A 10,834-nucleotide genomic window follows, 5' to 3' on the forward strand; every position below is an offset into this window, starting at 1 on the left:
CACCCCTTTTTTAAAGTTTTTTAAGATTTATTTTATTTAGAAAGAGACAGAGAGCCCAAGCAGGGGGTTAGGGGACAGAAGGAGAGGGAAACCAGACTCCTGGCTGAGCCTGGAACCTGCAGGCATAAGACTCAGTCTCAGGATCCTGAGATGATGACCTGAGCTGAGACCAAAATTCCGATGTTTACCTGAGCCACTGACATACCCCAACAATCTCTCTTTTATAGGAATAAATGACCTAATACAGAAAAATTGTATTTGGAATAATTTATGTGATACATGGTATATGCTAATAAAAAATTTCATTGTCACAAGTAATTCTTAATGTATGGATTGAGAGAGCAGTATGTGCAGGATATGGCAGATTAAAGAATCAATAGTTTTTTTCAGAAAACATGAGGTGCTTTACTGGAAAGAACAGAATAATTAAAGACACAGAAGCTGAAAAATGTGTAGTATTAGAGAAATTAAGCAAGCCTTTGTTATCTAAAGTATATGTATAGTAGGGAAGTGGCAAGAAGGTAGAATATTTGATAAGAGCTTTGAAAGGTAAGCCAAAGAATTCTTAATTTACTCTAAGGAATCACTGTAGGACATCACTGAAGGTTTTTTGAGCAGGGAAGAAACAGAAAATGCCTGTTCTATAGAAAATATCTGTAATGACTAAGAAGAAACTTTATTAGGAGGAAGAGAATGTATTAGGAAAAGTAAAATAAAAATACATAATGTCGTAGCTCAAACATAATAGGATTAACTTTCTCTTTCACATAACAGTACAGGACAGGTATTCCTGGGAGGACTTAGGGAAGGAGAAGGCTCTGCCCCATTCAGTCACAGGCTATAGCAGCTCTTCCAACTTCAACATATGATTTGCAATGAAAGAACATTCATTACTTTCCACCTTCAGGGAAGGTAGGGGGAGCAAGAAGGAGCATATGCAGACATTTTTTATGGAAAAAGACATGGAAGGGGCAGACATCACACTCACAAATATTCCATTGAAGAGATCTCAGTCACATGGCCAGATTTAACTGAAGAGAATCTAGAAATTAAGTTGTCTTACTGGGCAGTTACATTCCAAGTGCAACCAATAACCATGACAGTAAAAGCATAGCTTATCCCAGACTAGTAGCCTGTGCCACATACTAACAACTCCACTCAGTGATCTTTCAATCTGGAACCCAGAATGAATGTAAGTCAGACACATAAAATACAAAATTGAACAACATGTAATATCATTAAAAAAAATGTGTTAATCTGAAGGTCATTTGTTACTACTACATAACCCAGCAAAAGCTGACTAATCCTTAGAACAGCTTTCACAGTACTGGGTAGTATCTGGATATTTATTTTCTCCAACATAAATTTCTCCAAACTTAAGATCTCACACTTTGCTGAATAGAATGAACATTTCACTGAAATAGTATAATATGTATTAAATAGAAAGAATATAGCCAATTTCAGAAAACATAAAAGATTTCTCAAGGGAAAGGAATTCCATCTACTTATTTTTAAAGCATAGAATTAATTCTTCATTATTTCTTATTTTCCAGTTCTACTTGCCTTAAACATGAGCAAAAGTCTGAACTTAATTTACACTTGCTATTTACAGCTTCCTGGTGCTCTTCTTGTGCTGGTTTAATCATGATTTATTTTTCCAATGACTTAACATTGAAGCACCACAGTTCTCTGGATTCACCGATTTTCTTCTGCTCTCATTATTTCTCTCTCACTCTGTCCATGTCTAAGACAGACTATACAATGTCCTTCTCCTTTGAAACATTGAACAATCCAATTTCACTCTGTTTCTTTTCACTATAATCTAGTTCCTATATCTATATTCCATCTAGTTAAAAAGAGTTGAGCACAATGAGAATGGTTATTTTCTCAATCCTTATAGTTTCTTCATCTTATCTCTCATGAATTTCCTAGCACTGGGTCTCCTTTTGTTTTTCGTGCAGCAAATTAACAAACACAATAAAAAATATTTATTTAATGATTCTGCAGTGGAAAATGGACTTTCAGTCAACTTGCTCCTGTTGATGGTTACTGTTTTTGAAAAAGGAAAAATATCACCTTCATATCTGAAAGCATTTTGAGTATATCACAAAACACTTAGAATAATTAGTCACTGCAGAATAATAAGTAAGAAGGCATTATTAAATAAACCAGTAGCCGACTTATTATGAAGATGGGTTGTATTCCACAAGTGTACTATCTTATTGGAAGAATCTTGCATTCATTAATATAATGATCCTAAATTTTCATTCTGTCAAATTCCGTATGCTTTCTACTTTGCCATACTTTGCTGATACATAGCGCATTTATTGTATGTGCCAAAAAATTATAATACTCATATATTTAAAAATATATTTCTAGAATAATTTGTATGAACAAAAATTATAAGATTTTATATATATATAATATTTATGTGTAATATTATATATATATAATTAGAATTCAGGAATATTGCAGATGGGAATGTTAAAAGTAGCTATATTTATGTCATAGAAAATAGTTACTTTTTATGCTTATTTATATTTTCTCTATTTTTTTACAAACAAATTTTTACTTGTAAACAAAAATGTGTATTTCCGATTTAGTATTAATACAAATTTGGTTTGTCTATGTTTATAATGTATTTGGTTTGTCTATGTTTATAATGTATATCCTAATATTATTTTATGTATGTGTTTTACAACTTATCATCCTATTCCATAAATGTTAAAACAGAGTATAAAAAGAAAATTGAACAATTAATCCACAAACAAGTTTTTCTCTCTTAACGTGGCAGTATTGAATTTTCTGTAAATGGTTATGCAAAGATACATGTTTAGTTCATAACTTCTAAAGCTAGACCTTTGAAAAAAATATTAATTGTAAAAATAATATTTTACCCATACTCTACATGTTTCATTCCAAATCAACATATTCACCATCAAATAAATTATCTTCTTTAAATAAACTGTTTTTTTCTCATTAATGTCCACTAATAATTATAAGCTCTATATTCATCCCTCTCTTGGCTGTAGATTTTCATCGACTTTGTCACAGAGCTACAAATAAAACTTCATCTTTTAGTTATATAAATTTTTCCAATATTCCAGGAAGCCTAAAATTTTTTACTAATTTATTTAATTATGTTAACAATATTATTTTACCATTATAGTCATCTAAGAAAAGTATGATTTAGTTTCCATCTACTCTTCTATTCTGGACAAATAGAAATATTCTGGATGAGTCAGTGTCCTCTCTTTGTATATTACGTAATGTTCTCAAATTGCTAAGTTAAAAGAATAGAACAATGCATCCGTATGCATTACTAATACTCATTGGATAACAGCGAGCAAAGTTTTATTTACACTTTGTAATGATACACACTTCCTTGAGAAACACATGCACGCACACACACATGCACACACACACACACACACACAATCAAAAGAACATGTCTTCCCCTGAAAATCTTATCTGATAATAAACTTTCCTAATATTTTCCTGCTAAAGATTAATAAACTTCTCTTGAAACTTATATCTAATTTATGTGACTTTAAGGGTCATGCTTTAATAACAATGATGAAACACGATTATTACTTCCTAATGCTGAAATTACAGTTTTTACATTGTAAATTTTTCCTGCTATGCGCCCTGTGGCACTAACATCTTTATCACTCCATGTGTTTCTAGTTTTAAAACCTTTACCCCTGCTGTTTGAAAAATATTTCTCATTTTCGTCCCCTATGGAGTACAGAAATCCCTAAAGGCAAAGCCATTAGTGATTTCTCTGCCTTTCCCCAAACACGTATTATGATCACTAGTGCTGCTCCCACTGCCTCATTGGCTTTTGGTAAAGTATGCAAATGAGATGTTCAAAATACACACTTTTTGCAACTGTGCAAGTTCATACTGATTTATAAAATGGGCAGGCTATTAAAGTGACTGAAAATGTCAGCAAGATTTATGCATGGGTGACAAATTGTATTGGAAATGTTCATTTTTAACATGCTGCCCTAGGTTTTTTTTTTTGTTGTGTTTTTTTTTTTTTTTAAACAACCTAGATATTCCCTATGATACATTTGTTTTAAGGCCATTTTTTTCCTACCGAACATACTTTTGACAGTGACTTTTTGACTGGAAAAATAAACAATGCTACTTCACAATCATACAAATTGTATTTTATCACAGAAAGCAGTACTTGGAAGATATAATAAATTTCCTTTTGACACCCATTTTCCCTATGTACCATTAGTCCACTATAGTTAAATAGTTTCCTTTTATAACTGATAACTTGAGATGCATGCATAAATATTTCATCACTAAGATATAAAATTATGTAACTATCAGAAAAATTACCCTATCACCTCTGAGGAAAATATTTTGTTTATATTCAAAATGCACAATGTAGGGAACAAAGATAGGAATGACAACTGACATATATCTTCTGGAGTTTATGATTCCATCTTTGGAAAGTTCCATATTAAAAATGGTCTAAGCAATATTCATATGACTCTCTTCTGTTCACAAATTCACAAATTTGTGAATTTGCTCCAGAATGTTCTAGTTCTTTCTGTGATTCAAATAGGCAGCTTTAGCACTATTACCAGTTCAAGTATGGTTTTTGAGTAGAGGTCTTGATATTTTATATCTCTGGATGACAGCCATTCGTTTATTAAAGGATGCAAAGGAATAGGAAAAATAATACTGGAGCCAGTTTATGCAATGTCATTTAAGAAATTAAGTAGACAATCCTGGCAGACCACAAGACATATACGCATAGCAGATACACACAAGTATAAAACGTGGTGTATCACAATTAGAGAAGAATGGATTATAGAAATCAAATGCAGTAAATGAAGAACTGCCTATGATTAATTTTACAAAAAACAGATCTTATCAGCAGTATTATATAGTCTCTCTACTTGGAAAAGTTTTGTGTTAGAATTCTAATTCTACTTTTTATATTCAGATCAGTTTGCACCAATACTATTATTGCAACTGATTTTCCTAATTAGTTCATTAAGTTGCATAACAATTGGTTTACAACTAACAACTCTTCTTGATGTTAAAATGGTGAAGATAAAATTGATTTAAAACCCACTTCTGATCATTCATTCTTACACATTCATATGTCCTGGTGTTTGATGAAGCTCTCCTTATATGACTGCCAGCCTCTCTGCCCTGTTTTCACTTAAGTGTCATAGCTATGTTCTTGCTTATTAAAAAGAGCGTTATGCCTTGTACTGAAAAAATCCAAACACTCTTAAAAGGAAAAAGAAGCAACAAAAAAAAACATCTGGTTTTCATCAAGGGGTGCCATCTTATAGCTTATACGAAAATGAAAGTTTGAAGAGAAAGCAATAGGAGTTATGAATAAGCAAAGATTTGTATAGGTGAAGGCGCAGCTAGAAAAGACTGGAGAAATTGTTTTATTTATTGATTTATTTATTTGCATTTGTTTCTGCCTAAAACTTTAATTAATGACTTTAATAAAATAAATACCATGTGGAAAATATTCTTTGTTCACATATTTTCTGTTTAAAAGAAATAAATATTTTATTGACGCTGAAATAACCTGTAACAATGTTTTCCTCTAGATTTTTAACTTTGCTTCCATAAATGTTAGGCCATCAGTCTCCTCACAACAGAGTTTGCCTTCAAGTTATCATCAAGAAGCACACTTTCCTAACTGAGAGTCATTCCCATAGAAACATCTTTACCCCAGAGGATACAAGAGGAAACATTTAAAGAAGAAGAACAGAGAGTACATTTAAGAACATCTGGTACAACATCAAGAAAATCTGTCTGTGAGACAAGCAAAGTCCATCTCCTTTCCTGGTCCCTACACTGAGATGTGTCAGAGGAGTAATTTACTACAAGTGGTTCAATTAGGAATTTAACTGATAAAGTCTAGGGTTAACTAAAAAGATTTTAAAAAACCCATATATTTGCTTATATAACTAATAAACACATGTATGTAAATGGAATGACATAGATATAATGTTTAATAAAAGATTATTTGAAATCTTATTTGATTTTGATGTTACCCTTAAAGATTAAATAAAATTTAATTAAAACTCCATAACACATGTTGAGTGTAACTGGGCCCTTTACTTTGCACTCTGAGTCCAGGATGCTAACCATTACATGATAGAACTTTACTTTGCATTCACATGGCTAATGACATCTTCTATACAATTAGAAATGTCACTATGTTCTTCGCTGTATTGACTCTCCCTACCAGACAGCTCATGTTCATTTATCTCCCCAGTAGCAGATCAAAAATAGATTGGGTTAGTTGAAGAAACATTAATTGAGCATCTAATAAATTCTAGATAATTGAGGTAAGCTGTGGGAGTACAATGATTGAAAAGGCATGTTTCCCACCTGTGAGGGGGTAAAGTATAATGACGATGGATAGCGGGACCTATCACTTAAGACAGAGTTCCACTGCCAATACAGTCATTGTTTATTGGGGATAGGAGGAATGGGGATGCTTACCAAGAGTTTGAATTTTGGTGCTATCTGTCTCCCAACAAAGGGTAGTCTCTTGCATAAATTGATGAATCTCAAATGAGAAAATCTACTTTACTTAAGCTGTTTCTATGTTTCATAATATACAGGCCTTATACAACCTATCCCCAAACAGTACAGGCAAATTTTTAATTTCTCCAAAAATAATTTCTAAACAGGTATTTTAACTAAGTCCTTGCCCGCCCCACTTAGATCATTCTCATTTATCTTTTGAAATCTCAGCCTTGATGTTATTGGACAGTAAAAAGGCTGCAATGGGACTCCTGTCAAAAGACAATTTTCTTCCTTGAATGATAAGCAATGGAACATGTAAGAACAAAAAGCCAACTGATTAATGGCATGCAATTCATCTACAATTATCTTGCCCATGTTACACAGTCATTGTATAGATTGGACTAGATCATTAAATTATGTGACAGCAATCAGCCATCTAACTTTAAAAGAGGTGGGAAGAGCCAATTTAAAAACTTAATATCTCAGGATGATACAGTAGCTTGAGAAAACCAGCCAATTTAGAGAAAATTACCATACGTACCAAGCAGAATGATAGATGTGAGCCTTAGTTAAGCATTTGTCCCTGTGCTGAGGATGTTTGGGATTCAGTAAAGAATTCTGTGCTCCTTCAATATGTGTTTGAGAATGGTGGTGATCCAGGGCAGTAAACACTTAGAAAAGTGAAATATAGACTTGAAAGGGAAATACGCTTTCCTGGTAACATTCCACTCTCCATAACTTCACTGGAAATTTGGAACCATATTCTGAGATCAAGGATGTATTGTGTTCTTCCTTGCCTAATGTTTTGTTGTGCCTCACATGCATTGCATCTTTATTTGGTATGCTTAGGTATTAGATATGCATTCTGTAACACCGTAAACATAAGTTATTCAAAATGGGATTGAGGACTTTAAATAACAGTGGAAAGGTCCAGTGTGAATTACTTGTATAACTATAATGTAACTATTATTGGCAGTCCAAAAGATATAAAAGTAGCCAAATGAAATGTTAGGAAAGTAAAACATATGTATTCCATCTCATTCTTTTAGTTAAACATTATTAAAAGCATAATTTGTGCAAAACATGTAGTAGACACAAGGGACTCAGAGAAATTGGGACCTAAAAGATCTCAGAATCCAGTGGGATGACAGATTCTGTAATTACATTTGACTTGGACAAACTCTACACTAAGGGGAAGAGCATATCAGGAGCAACATGATGGAAGGGAGCACACTGCAGGGAAACCTAGCACTGCAGGGAAATCTAGCACAGGTCATCAACACAAAGAATGATAACATATCAGAGTTTGATGAAACCATCTCCTAAATTAGTAGTGGATAATTTTCAATGCATACTTCCCAGGTCATCTCAGACTGCTGTAGATGATTTAAAGAACAGACTTTATATTTTATAGTTCTAGAGGCTGGGAAGTCCAAGATCAAGGTGCTGTCTCATCTGGTTCCCTGGTGTGGGTCCTCTCTCTGGCTTGCAGATGGACAACTTCTCACTGTGTCCTCATATACATCTTTTTATAGGAGGATCCCACCCTCATGACCTCATCTAATTACCTCCCAAAGACCCCATCTCCACCATACTGGCAGTTAGGGGTTGGACACAGGAATTTCAGGTAGACACATTCAGTCTGTAACATATACTTGATCTCACACAAACCTATTGAGTTTTTATTCAATATCTATGATAGTTTCCTTATATGTAAAGTGACTACTTTTCATTTGCTTCAAATATACACTTGATTCTGTGTTGAATGCTTATCCTCAAATCATGACACCGAAATAATGGATGTAAGAGAAGTTTATGAGCAGCATTCAGAGTTAGCAAGTATTTCATTTCCCATAACTGCAGAACATACCCAAGATTATCTGGATTGGTGGACAATTTCCATCTTCTCCTTGTGAAAATCAAGTTGATTATATGGCCCAATTGTGGATGTGATGTTAGTGGGACTTGAACAAATGCAATTTTCAATGTTATTATTTTATTTTGAATCACCTTGACACTATGAAAGAATCAAATACTGATTTTTTTCTCCCTTATATTGAGAAGAAACTCTTCTTTACAGAACTACTACCTTTTGAACATAAGTACTTGGCAACAACTTCAAAATCATGGCTGCTCTTTTTTCTAAAACTTGAAGAACTCCAAATCCAGATGACAGACCAAATACATATGAACATAAACTTATAAATTCCAGGATGGTTCTTATTTGGTGCCCCATGGTGGGGACACTTGAGGTCATACATTTTTCTTTTTGCTACATTTTTAAAGCCTGTCTATCATTAGGTAGATGCTTTCATAAAATAACTTTTTAAAATTAATTGATTGATTGATTTGTTTATTTTTAAAGATTTTCCTTATTTTGGGGGGAGAGAGAGGGAGTGTGAGTGGGTAGATGAGTAGAGGGAGAGGAACAAGCAGACTCAGCACTAAGCACAGAGGCCAACACGGGGCTTGATCCCAGACCCCTGAGATCGTGACCTGAGCCAAAATCAAGAGTCAGATGTTTAGACTAGGCCACCCAGGCATCCCCTCATAAAATAACTTTTAAATGATCCATGAGGGCGCCTGGGTGGCTCAGTGGGTTAAGCCGCTGCCTTCGGCTCGGGTCATGATCTCAGGGTCCTGGGATCGAGGCCCGCATCGGGCTTTCTGCTCAGCGGGGAGCCTGCTTTCCTCTCTCTCTGCCTGCCTCTCCATCTACTTGTGATCTCTGTCTGTCAAATAAATAAATAAAATCTTTAAAAAAAAAAAATAAAAAAAAAAATAAATGATCCATGAGACTGGGAGCCTAACATTCTCCCATTTATACCTATTGCCTTTTAATGAATTAAATCAGGTGAATTTTTGGCCTAGTGATAACACTGATAATAACAGTAATAATATTGTTCACAATTTAATGAAACATTAAGCTATGTGTCAACTATTCCCCTAAGGGTATCAGATGTATCCTTTCACTTAGTCCTAGCATAATCTTATTTATTCCACTGAGGCAGAAGGAGCTAAGCAATTTACCTGAGGTCATAAAAGTGAAATGAAGAAAGGGCTTGGATTGAAAACAGGTAATCTGACTCTATAAATAATTCCCAATCATCATTCCCACAGTAGCTGATATCTGACTCAAAATCACAGTTACTCATTTTCTTAAAACTGGAAGAATCAAGGCCTAGAAAACAGGCCAAATAAATACAGTATGAAAATAACTCTATGACCCTCTGGATGAGTCTCAAGACATCACACCAAGCTTTAGCATTTGGGGAACCCTCTTTAAGAAAAAAGGCACAAAATTATGAATATGTAAAATTTTTTAAATATTTTATTTATTTATTTTACAGAGAGAGAGAGAGAGAGATCACAAATAGGCAGAGAGGCAGGCAGAGAGAGAGGAGGGAAGCAGGCTCCCTGCTGAGCAGAGAGCCCCATGTGGGGCTTGATCCCAGGACCCTGAGACCACGACCCGAGCCAAAGGCAGAGGCTTAACCCACTGAGCCACCCAGGTGCCCCGAATATGTAAATATTTATTTAGAATGAAAAAGCATACCAAAATGCCATTTTCAAAAAGATGTTGAATATAGTAATAACACAACATTTTGAAAAACAATACTTTTACCAATTAACTTCTGGCCCATAATTGTGATAATTTTCCCCTATATTTTTGACTGGTACTTTCTTGAATCATCCCTTTATATAACTATAATTTCTTAATTATTCTAATTTTTTATACAATGAAGAGATAATTACATTTTTCTTCTTTTATTTGACTTTTTTTTTAATTAACAGTTTAGAAAACTTACTTTCAGAATCTCATCTCATTATTGGGAAGAGCATGTGAACTCCTAGGGCTGTTGTCAAATTTGGGGAATTTTCTGTCAGATATATATATATATATATATATATATATATATATTTTTTTTTTTTTTAAATATGAACTGTAGATTTGGGGGAAAAAATGTCCATGGAATAGCTTCTGATTTTGGAAATTCTGAATTTGGAAATTCTGGAAATTCTTGTTTCTCTTCCATTACCTGTATTCTTTCAGGGTAAGGAAAGCACAACACTTGATCATTTTGCAATGCCACCTGAGGCATGCAGAGTAGGCACAGTGGATGAAGAGCATATCTGATGGCATTTCTGCACCAGAATGATTAGCAGAAACCAAACATAGAAGTGTATGATAGCAAAATTTAGCAAGCCAAAATACAGAATGACAAGATAACTTAAATTTCGTATGAACAACAGATGTTTTTTGGACATACATTAAAACCTTAATCTGTTGTTATTCTAAAATTCAAAT

Source organism: Mustela nivalis (genome assembly GCF_964662115.1).
Source record: "Mustela nivalis genome assembly, chromosome: 11".
In the NCBI taxonomy this organism is placed as follows: domain Eukaryota; kingdom Metazoa; phylum Chordata; class Mammalia; order Carnivora; family Mustelidae; genus Mustela; species Mustela nivalis.